At 35.5% G+C, this 13,929-nt stretch overlaps 2 long non-coding RNA genes and 1 pseudogene across 5 annotated transcripts; all 3 read left to right on the forward strand.

The window, feature by feature from the left end:
* The first annotated feature begins 1,616 nt into the window (after positions 1 to 1,616).
* LOC143634905 (uncharacterized) lies at positions 1,617 to 3,515 on the forward strand. 2 transcript variants are annotated; one of them, XR_013153956.1, is made up of 5 exons: positions 1,617 to 2,244; positions 2,813 to 2,911; positions 3,015 to 3,051; positions 3,159 to 3,228; positions 3,447 to 3,515. It is a non-coding gene; the product is annotated as an uncharacterized LOC143634905 (long non-coding RNA). The 2 variants fall into 2 exon arrangements; XR_013153955.1 differs by having other exon boundaries at positions 3,159 to 3,515.
* Positions 3,516 to 3,606: 91 nt separating this feature from the next.
* Positions 3,607 to 4,229, forward strand: LOC143634906 (uncharacterized). Of its 2 annotated transcripts, XR_013153958.1 has the most exons (3): positions 3,607 to 3,638; positions 3,715 to 3,874; positions 3,997 to 4,229. It is a non-coding gene; the product is annotated as an uncharacterized LOC143634906 (long non-coding RNA). The 2 variants fall into 2 exon arrangements; XR_013153957.1 differs by lacking the exon at positions 3,607 to 3,638 and having other exon boundaries at positions 3,645 to 3,874.
* Positions 4,230 to 6,290: 2,061 nt separating this feature from the next.
* LOC143634885 (putative cinnamyl alcohol dehydrogenase 1 pseudogene) lies at positions 6,291 to 7,699 on the forward strand (annotated as a pseudogene). The gene is made up of 3 exons (XR_013153951.1): positions 6,291 to 6,528; positions 6,882 to 7,468; positions 7,541 to 7,699. The product of XR_013153951.1 is annotated as a putative cinnamyl alcohol dehydrogenase 1 pseudogene (transcript).
* Positions 7,700 to 13,929: the final 6,230 nt, after the last annotated feature.

Consider the following 13,929-nt stretch of genomic DNA (forward strand, 5'->3'; position numbering starts at 1 on the left):
TAGTTAACATTCACTTAAAACTCTATATATTCGGTTGTGTTAACTATAACCCTTTACTCTTTTGCTCATTTGTGTTTTTTCCTATAAGTTGTGAAAAGAGTTTAACAAGGTTATAGCCGACTAAAATTGGATAAAAATCGGAGAAAACTATCCCCCACTACTAGAAAATTAAGCAATTGCGACCAAAATTTGCTACCGAAAAAAAACGGTAGCAAACTTAGCGACCGATGTAGCAAATTTGCTACCGACAAGCGTAGTTACTTGACACGGTAGCTAAACGGTCGAAGTTTTTGCAACCGTTTATTTTTAGTAGCTAAGCGGTCGGAGTTTTTGCAACCGGTGGATAGACGGTCGGATTTTTTGCAACCGTTGGATAGCGGTCGAAGTTTTTGCAACCGATAGGCAGTCGGAGTTTTTGCAACCGGTGGTAGACGGTCGGAGTTTTTGCAACCGGCGGTAGGCGGTCGGAGTTTTTGCAACCAGTGGATAGACGGTTGGAGTTTTAGCAACCGATAATAGGCGGTCGGAGTTTTTGCAACCGGGTTTTAGCTGTGGCAAATAGTAGTTTTGATTTAGCTGTAACAATAGCTTACTTATGTATTTATTATGTATGGATGATTGAGCACACGACCACACTTTCTGGTTTCACAACGCCGATCCCTCGCCATGTATCCATTCTCCAGTTTCCGGCGACTTTCATCTTCTCCGACTAACGCTGACAAATCTCCGATTGAGTTATGCAAATCCGTACACAGTGGATGATAAACGGAATCGAGGTATGTTAACTTTTAAACCTAATTAGCAATCGAGATTTGTTCACGTTGATTTTATTGTTTTAAATACTCCAAATTAGGGCTCAAATTCTGATTATCATCCATTGTGTACGGATTTGCATAACTCAATCCAACCGCCTACCGCCAGTTGAGATCTCGAGAACGCATATCTCTTCCTTCAATCTCTCCAATTCGATTTCAAATCTTCTGCCTCGTAAGCATATGCTCAATCATACCTATCTTTAGTCAATTTTCGCCATGTTTATGGTGTTTTCACTCACTCTCCAATTGCCGTTAATCTTCACCTAAAAACCTAGGTCACTGGATTTCAACTCGTAATCGCAGGTTTCGGAGCGTGAATCCGATTTTCTATGAGGTTCAACAGGCGTTTGTACCTGATTGGGCTGACGGCAGTGATGCGGCGACAATGACGAGGTTGAGGTTTGGACTTTGGTACAACAAGCCGGTTTGTTCTATTGTTCATAAGCTTTCACTTTCTGTTTAATGATTTGATACATTCGTTTATGCTTAATTCGAAACCCTAGCTGTTATAATTGTATATGCTTGTCAGAATTTATCAAATTAGGTTCAAAATAAGGTTGCGGTTTAATATATGCATACCACATGTTCGATGAAATGCCTATGTGAGTATTTGAGGTGATTTTGGGATTTATGATCTCTGTTAGGCTACATGTTAATATTTAACACAACATAGGTTATTAAAATGCGATTGGTAATGTGATCATCTAACATGCTCTTCATATATTAAGTAAGAAGGTTTATCTTTTTTTTTTGTGTGCAGCCATGGAAGCAAGAACTAATACGGGGAGTTTGCTGACCAATAGATTTTTGCTGCATATACGTTTCAAGTATCCATCCTAATAATAATGGCAAGGTTATTTTTCTAACTTAGATTGAAGTTGCTTTTATTCTTTTCAGTTTTTATATTTTTAGTCATGTTTTAGTTTTTTTCGGTGATCATCTTGATGGATTTCTTATAGACTCTACAACCGGAAAGGCAATAACTAGTGAATACAAATAAATTACTTTAATTTGTTTCAAATAATGACATCATAATTGTTGGCTGCCACAGTGGAAGGTCACCTAGACTACTCATTTGCAACCGCAGGGCATCCAGATGGCAAAATCTTTGCTACATGCAATCAACAGAAGACTTGTAGAGTGTGGGATGTAAGAAATCTTGCAAACCCGGTCTCGGTTCTTAAAGGCAACATGGGTGCGGTTCGGTCGGTTTGTTTTTCATCAGTCGGACAATTTTGGTGGTTGCAGAGCCAGCAGATTTTGTTCTTGTTTATAATACCAACTTAAACTATGAAAAAAGGCAAGAAATTGACTTCTTTGGGGAAATATCTGCCGTTTCTGTTAGTACCGATGATGAAACGCTTTACAATTGAGTGCGGGACCGGACTTATGCCAGCTTGCCACAGTTCAACAAACGACATTCATACGGGTATTTTGATTCGTTTGTGTGATAAAATAAGTCGAGTTGTTTGTTTCTGTTTGTTGGAAGAGACATATAAGACTTCCATGAAAGAAAATGTATAGAGAAAAGGGTCGAGAAAGGTTGTTGTCTGTTATTATGGTTGGCTTATGCTGCCATTGATGGCAACTTTCTTTCAACTTTGGTTATTTAGTTTGGTTCTATGTTCTGTAGTTTTTGACAAAGTCAAATCTGTGCGTGTTTGTTTTATCATATTAACAAACAAACGTAAACGAAACCAACTTCATCTTAACGACCAACACAACATGCACGATTTTTATATAACAAGCTTTATAATTTATATTAACCATAGCTCTGTTTATGTTCATCTAGTTTATTTGCTTGCCTAATATGTAGCCTCTTATATATGGGCGATTTGCACATGCTTTTTGCATAAGATATGAATAAGGTGCGGATCAGGAAGTTTTTATATTCTCAGTTTTTCCTATTGTTGTATTATAATTATTATTATTGTTTTACTTTTTTGAGTTTTTTTTTCTTAGGTGAAAAGCAGTCTAATTATTGTTGTCATGTGCAGCTGAGCACTCACTCTCCCCTTGCTGGAATCGAAGTAGCAGTTATTCAAGAAGTTAGGGTCTTTAATGATCCTTAGCTGGATTCAAGGAGGTGTTCTCAGGTGCTTTTTTTATTTCAACTTATTGGTGCTTCATTATTTTTTTGATTCATTTTCTTACATTTGCCTTATCTAGCAGATTATATTTCAATTAATTATATGTCAGGTTATCACAAAAGTTGTGCTTTATCTCTTGAATCCAGGTCAGAGCCTGTTCTGTACAACTAGTATCACTCTTCTTTACTTTCTGATCGGATCTTACTTTTGTGTTCTTGTGGTTATAATTTTGATATTGTTTGTTTTTTTGCAGCCATTACATATGGATTCCACGACCGTTACTTTAATCGGATCTTAATTTCGTGTTATTTTTGCAGCGTTAGGTATGATTTCTTGCTCATTTCGTGTTATACACGGTTGTATTACGTGATTTAATGTGGTAGTTAGGTTATTGTGATTTGTGTGTGTAAATCAGTAAGGTTAATGTTTGATACAAGTATTTTGTGTTGGTAATCTGATGAATATCTTGCTATGCGCAGTTGTATTACGTAGAATTTGTATGAGTTAAAAACATTATTAGTGTGTTTAATATACTTTTTAGTGCACAAGCTAGCTTGAGAAATTATTTAGTCACTGACTCAATACCTGAAGACATAGGACATATGATGACATCATTGAAGCATATGCAAGTCTTTTTATCTATAATTTGAGATAAATGATACGGATTAAAATATTATGCATACCATATTGCAAGTTTTGTCTCCTTATAAAGTGCTAAATTCATATGCGAAAGGTTGAACTCATTGGTTTGTGCATATCATCATCTCAAGTTAATCTTTAAACTCTGTTAATGATCGTTTATTGTTTAGTTTCCTTGTGTAGATTCTGAAAACTATTTGTGCAACGATTGGGAGCAAGAGATGCCAACATCCTCTGTTTTACTTCAGACTTCAGAGTATGATTAAGAAGTATTACATCAAATACTTCAGTCATTTTGCCTGTTTATTTATGGGCGGGAATTTGGTAAAGGTACTTTAAATTTAGTTCCAATATTTAATAATTTTACCTCTCACTTTAGTTGCTGTTGGTAATTAAGTTGTGTAAAGTATTTTATACAAGGCTCATGTGACATTAATTATTATTATTTGTAGCTGGGATCGCATTGGCATTTTCTGGAAGCGTAATTGATGGTGATCTTGATGTCAATCATTTACTAATTCGCATTAGAGTTAAAACTTAGCAAAGACATTTACTGATGAGTAGGCCATGAGAAACAAAAGTGAAGACATCCAGAAAATGTATGTTGAATTTTATTTACTAGAAAGCGTGTATAGCCAGAATAACATTTCTTATATATGTTTATAGAACTCAATAACATTTTGTATTGAACATTTTTGATAGAAACTTATAGTTTTATTTGTGTTTATATCTATAATTTTATGATTTGATTTTTCATAATTTTTGTGCAAAAAATATTTCCAAAAAATATGGTCGCAAATTAGTCAAAAGATTTGCGTCCGCAACTTCAGTCAAAAGATTTGCGACTGCAGTACCCGTAGGAAGATTAGCGACCGCAGCACCCGTAAGAAGATTTGCGACCGCAACACTGTCGGAGAATTTGCGACGGCAACACAGGCCGGAAGATTAGCAACCGCAGTACCGTCGCCAATGTATTAGCAACCGCAGTACCGTCGCCAATGTATTACGGTCGCAAAACAGTCGCAATAGGGCAACAGCGACCAGCGTTTTTCCGACTACACTTTCAGTTGCAAAACGGTCGCAATAGGAAAACTGCAACCGTTTTCCGACTGAAAAGGCTGGTTGCAAATGTTAATTTTCTAGTAGTGCCCCCCCCCCCCCCCACCCCACCCCTCTCTAGTTTCTACAAACACATATTAACCCTGGTTAACATCGCTCCGATCCACCTTTATTCAGTATACTGTGCTCTTGTGTAGATTAACTTTCAATCCCAGCAAAAGTGGAAACCCCTTGGGATACGAGAGATGTTTTGATAATTTGAATCACACCACTCTCTGATAAAAATTGCACCATCTGCGTAGAAAAGATGTTAGCTTAGCAGGCCGTTTCTAGGGTTTGAATCCCATTGAAGAGGGCTGACAAGAAATTTATATGCATTGCCACATGTAGAGCAGCAATGATAACAATAACAAATAGAAACAACGACAGTGCATCACCTTGACCTACTGTAACACTCCGGTGTTAGGAAAATCTTCGTAACGATTAATGGGTTCATTACAACTTCGAGTATTAGGGGTGAAAACGAGCCAAGCTACTTGCGAGCTACTCGAGATCAGCTCGTTAAAAAGCTTCATCGAGCCAAACTTAATCGATCCCAAGGTCGAGCCTAAAAGTAAGCTCATTTAGAAAACGAGCCCAAGCTCATTTAGAAAACGAGCCCAAGCTCGAGATTCACTTATCAAGTTCGAGACGGCTTACGAGTCTGTCATTTATATAATTTTTTAAAATATACATTTAATCATTATTATTAATATATATAATGTTATGAAAATTAAATAAAAATAAACTAAATAATATATGTTATTTTATACACAAAACTATAGTAGAAAAATATATAAAAATAATTATAATTATATAAAAAATAATTGTTGAGTAAACAAGCTGAGCTCGAGCTTGAAAATCTACTCACGAGCCGTGCTCAAGTTTTGATAATAGCGCTCGAAACGAGCCGAGCTCTCGAGCTCTGTGTAAGTTAACGAGCCGAGCTTAAGCCTAGTCGAGCTCGAGCTCGGCTAAACTCGTTTGCACTCCTAGTCATCATGTATCTTGTAAAAACTGGACAAGACACTTAAGACATCAATCTAATAGATCAATTCCATTTATCAAATATCTTATTTTTTTTATTATTCTTCTAAGACTTTGCTTAATTAATTAAGTCAGGTATAGTGTTCTTAATATAATAAAATATAATATATTTCTTGAATGATCGTTTTAAAACATATAGCAAAACAAAAAGTAAATTAAGAGGAGGACATGAGTGACTAACTTTATTGGGTGATGACGGGAGCCGTGACGGATTGTTATCTTTTACACAATATTATGGGTGATGACGGGAGCTGTGACGGATTAATTGTTGTTATGTTTTAAGTTTACACATTAAAATACACATGACACACGCACGCATATAAAAACCAACCGACTATCGTTATTCGGCAATCATTTCTCTAACTCATATTCGCAATATATCCAGGTATACCGTACGTACGTTATCTATTTTTATTTTGCTTATATATTACAGTAGATATTACTTACTTGCTGTTTTAAATTTCAAACGGGAGTTATTAGTATAAGTACGTGTTTTTATTGAAACACATACTTTTTATTATATCAATCTACTGGCTAGAACCAGATTGTTAATATATGTTTGAAAACTTAGAAACCTTTTTCTTTTAATATTTGCAGGGATTAAATCTTAAACTCGGTTTTTAATTATCACTCACCATGACTTCCAATGCTGTTAACGAGAACTGCCTCGGGTGGGCCGCACGGGACGAAACGGGTTTTCTCTCCCCTTACAAGTTCAACCGCAGGGATGTCGGCCCCGATGATGTTTCAATAACCATCACCGACTGTGGGGTTTGTTATGCGGATGTTGCGTGGACCCGAAACGCTCACGGACACTCCAAGTATCCTTTAGTACCCGGGTATTTACAAATTAATACTTTGACATATATATTATCATGAATGAACTCGATCATAACTAAATTTCAGTAACCTTCAAATGGGTTGTTTTATGATTTGATAAATAAACGAACGAACGAACGAACATGTAGTACGTAGGTTTTTTGTTCATTTAATTAGTCAAATGAGTGAACATGATCTCCATTCAAACTTTTTAGGCACATTACACTTTAATATATAGTACTATTTATGTTTGAGGACTTTTCATAAGAAACAAACATAAACGAACACGTTCAGTTTCTTAACGAATGCAGGCTAACAAGAAAACCTTCTTTATATTTTTCAAGGTCATAACTTTGTTATCTTTCGTGTACAGTCACGAGATTGTCGGAACTGTCCAAACCATTGGTTCAAACGTGAAACGTTTTAAAACCGGGGACCACATTGGTGTAGGCACGTACGTAAACTCATGTAGGGAGTGTGAATATTGTGATGACGGTCTTGAAATCGAATGCTCAAAAGGCGCGGTGTTAACATTTGACGGTATCGACACTGATGGCACCGTGACCAAAGGTGGATATTCATCTTACATCGTCGTTCACCAACGGTAAGCCCGTTTAATAAATGTGTCGCCTTTTAAACACGGGGTTCTAAGTCCATATTATTTTCACTTGCAGATATTGTTACAAAATACCAGAAAGCTACCCTTTAGCATCTGCAGCTCCTTTATTATGTGCTGGAATAACTGTTTGGACACCTATGATGAACCATAAGATGAACCGGCCCGGTAAGAGTTTAGGAGTTATTGGGCTTGGTGGGCTCGGGCACATGGCGGTTAAGTTTGGCAAGTCATTTGGGCTACACGTGACGGTTTTCAATACGAGTTTCTCAAAGAAAGATGAGGCGTTGAATGTGTTAAAGGCCGATAAGTATGTTATCTCGAGTGATCATGAGGAGATGAAGGTGGGACCCGTATAACCCGCTTGTCATACGTTTAAACCCGATTAGTTTAATAAGTTTGTGTTTTCTATGCAGGCGATGGAGAAATCGCTCGATTTTATAATTAATACTGCATCTAGGGATATCTCGTTTGATCAGTATCTGCCGCTGTTGAAAAGTGGCGGTGTGTTTTCGTTGGTCGGGTTTCCAAGCGAAGTGAAATTTCTTCCTGCAAGCCTTAATATAGGTAATTAAGTGTTCAGTTGTACCCTCAGGTGGTAAGCGGACCATGTTCATGGGTTAGTGGGTCAACCCTGAAAATCATGTTACACGTGTTAACCCGAACATATATGACACAAGTATTCACGGGTTGAAATGAGCATGACCCATTTACCTGGCACTTTTTATTTCTATATTTTCTCTTATAAGGCCCCGTTACCGGTAGCCCTACTTTCGTGTTGGATTTACTCATAAACGCAGTTCTAATATCAGAGTTAATTAAAAACATTCGCGGAATATAAAAACTTTAATAAAACATTTCATAACAATTCAAAACTTGTCTTAAACAACCAACTTGTCTTTCGAAAACTAAGTAATTAAAACATAACACGCCCTGAGCCTTCCGATGCCAGTCTCTTATTCAACGCCACGTGTCCCCTCAAGCGAGCTGCCTCATCCTACTCACCTGCGTGCATACTAAAAGTCAGCTACGCTGAGTGAGCTCTAGTTAATCATACACTATACAATACACACAAACTTATATTCTTTCATTCATGCTTTCATACTTTCATACTTTCTTACTTTCTTTTATACTAACTTGCTTTCATATCTTATGTTATAAAGAGCATTACGCTCTACATTCCTCGAGTATTATTAGGGCTCGGTACCCTCCTTCCTCGAGTATTATTAGGGTTCGGTACCCTCCTACCTCGAGTAACTTTTAGGGCTCGGTACCCTCTTTCCTCGAATATTAGTAGGGTTCGGTTCCCTAGTTCTCGAATATTAGTAGGGTTCGATTCCCTCTTCGTTACCATACAACCATACATCATACCTCGAGTATTATTAGGGCTCGGTACCCTTTTCGTAACCATACAACCATAAAACCATCATTTCCTTCTTTTATTAACTTTATCACGTTCGTACACATAAGCATACATATCTTACTTACCTTATATATAGCGTTACAACCTGACAGTACGTGCAATATCCGAAGATCGTTCACGTACCATCAAGCAATCATTCATACATTTCACATTATTCACATAAGGCATACACTTATCTCTTAGGATAAGCGTATTAACAAACATATTGGGTATGCACACAGCCCCGAAAACATAACACATAAATGGGGCTAGAAACTCACCTGAATCCTGTTACGCTCTCCGTTAATCGTTATTCCCTTCTTGAGTTGTGCACGGCTAACTGTATAATATTTACATGTATCAATTAACTACTACTACTCATGTTGTATTTCTGTCTTTATATAATCCACAACGAACGGGGGTCCGGGGGCAGCGCCCCTGGCAGCGGGGTCTAGGGGCGGCAGCCCCTAGCAGGGTCCAAGGGGCAGAGCCCCTGGCTGGGGTTGAGCTGCCAGGTCAGCTTGGAAAAATTTTATTTCCATTAACTGTCTTAACACATTTTTCATTAGGTTTTTAATTTACTTTCTAATTTGCTAACTCCAGCGAACTTATCATTAAGCGAACTTAACATTAAGCGAACTTACTGTAAGCGAACTTAGTGTTAAGCGAACTTAACATTAAGCGAAGTTAAGCATTCAGCGAACTTAACTCAGGCGAAGTTAGTGATCGGCGAAGTTAACCCTAGGCGAACATATGCCAGGCGAAGTTGAGCATTAGCGAACTTAGCCTTAGGCGAAGTTATCATGGGCGAACTTATCACCAGGCGAAGTTACAGTTAGGCGAACTTGGCTTTAGGAGAACTTGCATGAAGGCGAAGTTATGGCTTGCAGGCGAAGTTGCCCAGCTGCCGTCTCTGTTCAAACTTAATCACCAAAATCACCCTTATTTCATCGAGAATTTCTTGGATATTACGTTAACTAACTCCGCGATCATTCCCATGGCCTAGTTCGGGTAAAACTTAGCCCGGAAAGACATAAAGTTTGGAGCTTTCGGCTTAAAACGTTTAATAACAAGTCGCCGTACATAGCCATAGGTTTGTCAAGTTCATTTCCAACATCAAGTTTGTTACTTTACGTTTCGTTTAGACCCGATTTACTTTATGTTTAAGTTTCAAAGCTAACCGATCCTAAAAACGTAAACTTTAAGGTAAAAGGCATACCTTTACGCGTTCGGTGTGGTCGCGGTTTGCTTGGTTATCTCGTATCTAGCTCGTATATCGAAGGACTAATAATGGTTGGCTTGATTTTGGACTCGAGTCCCGTTCTCTCTCTCTCGCGGCCGTGTGTTGGACTACTGTGCAAAGTATGAGATCTACCCGAACATAGAGATCGTCCCGATTCAATATGCAAACGAGGCTCTCGAGAGGTTGATCAAGAAAGATGTCAAGTATCGATTTGTGATTGATATTGCCAACTCGCTCAAGTGAATGTACATGTTACCGAAGGTTCATTTTCAAATACCCGTTACGAGAATAATATCATGAAAAACTATGTTACGTGTGTGTAACCGTATGGAACTTGACTATGTATCAAAATAAATTTTGTGCAACGTGGTTGTTATTTGTTTGTAACCCTGGAAACCTGTTACTAGTAAACATTGATATTAGTGAAAGGTGTGTTAGATGCATGTGGTTTCAAGTTAATGGCAGATTAAATAGATATTGGTTATAGTCTTACGCGTGATGGCTCTGGACGAGTGGTAGATGTATAGAACTTTTCAGTGAGTTGTTATTCAACTCTATGTAAATGGAATCCATTCTAAACATACATGTAAAGGTAGCAAGGTTTATGAGTTGGGTTGGGTTGATTATTGGGTCTGATGGGCTTGGGTATTTGGGATAGGATGAGTTTAGGTTATGATTGGTTAACTTTTTTATTTTTATATTTTTGAATGGCGGTTAGGACTGGAAAACGGTCAGGTTGGGCGGTTGTGGGTCATGGTTCAGAACAAGTGTAGGTCGGAACATGTCAAATAAAAATTGGTTTTCTGATTCATAGTTATTCTTTTCTATTTTTGTAAAATTTGTTCTCTCTACATTCTTGCAAGTAACATATATGCGTAAATGTCTCGTAAATTTCTTGACCAAACAGATCAAATAGAAAATATTTAAACTCGGAAACAAGTTATATGTGTCTTTCACAAAGAAGTTGGAGAAAGATGCAAGTAATTCATTGCAAAGAGTTGTTCTAAATGATTTGCATCATATGCTAAAAATGAAATGTTCTAACCAACTCCAACTCTTTGATCCTTCCAAGAGTCGTCTTAAATTTATATAACGTATATTTTTCTTGTCATCCTGCTCAACCGGGAAGTCCTAATAGAATATTTTTTACATTCATTTCAATTACGCTACAAACAAAAATAATATGGGTCAAAGTACAAAAAGACAATAGAGTCTGATACACATTTAGGGATGGCAAAACAACTTGAAATTGACAGAAAGACCCTGAACATTCGGGATTGGTGAGGAAACAAGGGAGTTATGTTTTAGAATGAATATGATATTAGATAATACATGTCTGATGTTTAAACATATCAGTTCTCATACCCACTAACGCTCATCAAAACTGCGTAAATTTGTATATTATATAATCATGAAAATATTATTTTAACGTTAGAGGCCTATAAATACTAAAAATAAAATAAGTGAAACGGTAGTTACACATGACATTACAGAGTGGTGTAGTTGTATACATGACATTTATTTCTTTAAAAATGAGGTGGTGGGTTCAATCGTTGTAAGGTTAGAGAAATTTATGTAAAAGATATGTTGTTAAAACAAAGTATAGTTAATACTAAAATTATATCAAGTCAGATTGATATGAGTTTAGTATGCTCCACAAAACTCCGTCCAACAGCATAAGATATAATACATATCTCGATATTCATGAGGAATCTGTAAACCAACCGGGTTATAAATCAGCAACTAATATAACATTATGAGATCATTTATGGGACATTGCTTTATAATCACATATAAGATTTGATGGTAACTTTATAATCTCAATTATGGGATACTACTTTATAATCGGTTGAAGGATTATACCACGACTCCACGAGTGTGTCTAAAGACCGAGTCCTCCGAGGACATTGTTTATTGTTAAAAAGAAAATTTAGTCTAGACACTCCAATTTGATGCGTGTGCCCAAAACACTGATAATGTAATTATAATATATTTATAAAAAACATAAGTATATATCCGTGAGTCGTGACAAAGGTAAGATATGATGGAAGTTTAAATAAAACCGCTTGCCATTTATTTTCCAAATAAAATAAAAAAGAAACGAACATAGGACTCTTTTGTTGGATATTTAGTATTAGTGGAACTAACTAAATCTAGAAAAACAAACATACATAAACAAACCTAATCTGTTTTACGGGTTGTCACTTTGCAAATAGAGACTATTAGACTTGTGAGAAGAGATCGATGTAGACAGCGACAATGATAAGTCGATAACAATACTGATCATATTCTATTCAAAGAGGATATTTCATTTTTATAATTAGGTTAATAATCTAATTAATCAGGTTATCTAATGTCACGGATCATCAACAAATTTTGTAAGGTGGTTGTTGAATTCAGCTCGACTGCAATTGAATTGATGAACACCGAAAACTAAGTAGCGAGACAATCAATAAGATCGTAAAGCATCATTTATTCAAGTAATACTTAAGCAGTGGATTACAATGAGACTATGTTTTGTGGTTTTAACTAAGTTAAAATGTAATCAAGACGTCATGCATGTAGGTAAAAATGTACTTGCTAAAATCCCTTTAAAATCAAGTGCAGTGGTTTTAATTAATTGTAATTACTAAACAATTTGTTATTTATTTAATTTTTATATTCAATAAACATATTAATATAAACAATAAAACCACACGATAAAATACTAAAACATTTTAATAAAATATGAGTTACATGCACATAGGAAAAAACGATACTTGAAATAATAATAAAAAAACTATAATATTTTTTTATATAAAAAAACAACCACACGATAAAATACTAAAACATTTTAATAAAATATGAGTTACATGCACATAGGAAAAAAACGATACTTGAAATAATAATAAAAAAAACTATAATATTTTTTTATATAAAAAAATAACTACTCGTTGGCAAAATGTTTTGCAAATCTAAATATCTATATAATTGTCTACCATGAAATCCTACGTGTCGCTCTCAGGTTGTCCCCTCATTCTCTAGAGCAACCAGATTGCTTGATTTCTAAATGGAAGCTTCTCATGCATTTGACCCAAAATCATGGGTATGGGTCTTACCAAACCCATATAGTTTTTAAATGGGTTATAACATCTCTTTTATTTGTGAAACTCTTTCATAATCAAACATTAATTTTCACGGGTCATGGGTCTCACCAAACCCGGATAACTCTTAAACGGGTTATAACATCTCATTTATTTGTAAAATAATCCCTTAATCATCAAAGAATAACTTTCACGGGTTATGGGTTTTACCAAACCCTAATAGCCCTCAAATGGGTTATAAGATCTTATTTATTGGTAAACACTTTCATCATCAAACCCTTCCGCTGTTGGTCTATCATCTCTATCTTCGGATAAATTCCGATACTACCCACCATCGTCAACTATATCAACGTCGCCTTTTTTATTAGACAAATATTTGTGTTCATGTTTGTTCATTTAAAAAAATCAACATGCTCATATTTGTTCGTTAAAAATCTAAAAAACCTACACATATCAATTGAAAATACCCAAACGCCAAAAAATATAATAACAAACTAATATATATATATATATATATGTATGTATATATATATATATGTATGTATTAAATTAAAACAAAATTACGTTAAAAATAAAATAAATCATCATAAAATTACAAAACGATTATAAAAAACTTAAATAAACCCCCGTTACACGGAAGGATCAAACTAGTTACATTATACAAAATTCAGTTTTATATTTCAAAGCTCACTTTAATACTCTCCTGTTATATAAATCTCTAGATGATATCTTCAATAAAATAGTTGTTCAAAGAATAATATACCTTCAATAAAATATCTATCTATATCTATAATATATATAAACGAAATCGTAAGAATCCTACGTATCGTAATGTGGTCTCTCCCCTGTTACACCCTCACTTAGGGCCTTGGCGTGTAACCAATAGTTGGTACCTATTTTGAAAATATATCAGAGTTTTAGCGGAAGTCTTTAGTTTATAATAAAATATTAATTTATATTTTGAAACATTAGTTTATTTATAAAATCTTTATTTATAACAATAATAATATTTGATTTATTAGAAAGCTTTTCGAATAATAAATATTCGAGAGTTTGATTTGTAAACCTCGTTTGATT

The sequence above is a fragment of the Bidens hawaiensis genome, unplaced genomic scaffold, assembly GCF_021521415.1.
Source record: "Bidens hawaiensis isolate Kalapana, Puna unplaced genomic scaffold, B.hawaiensis_p1.1 tig00007270_1, whole genome shotgun sequence".
Classification (NCBI taxonomy): Eukaryota; Viridiplantae; Streptophyta; class Magnoliopsida; order Asterales; family Asteraceae; genus Bidens; species Bidens hawaiensis.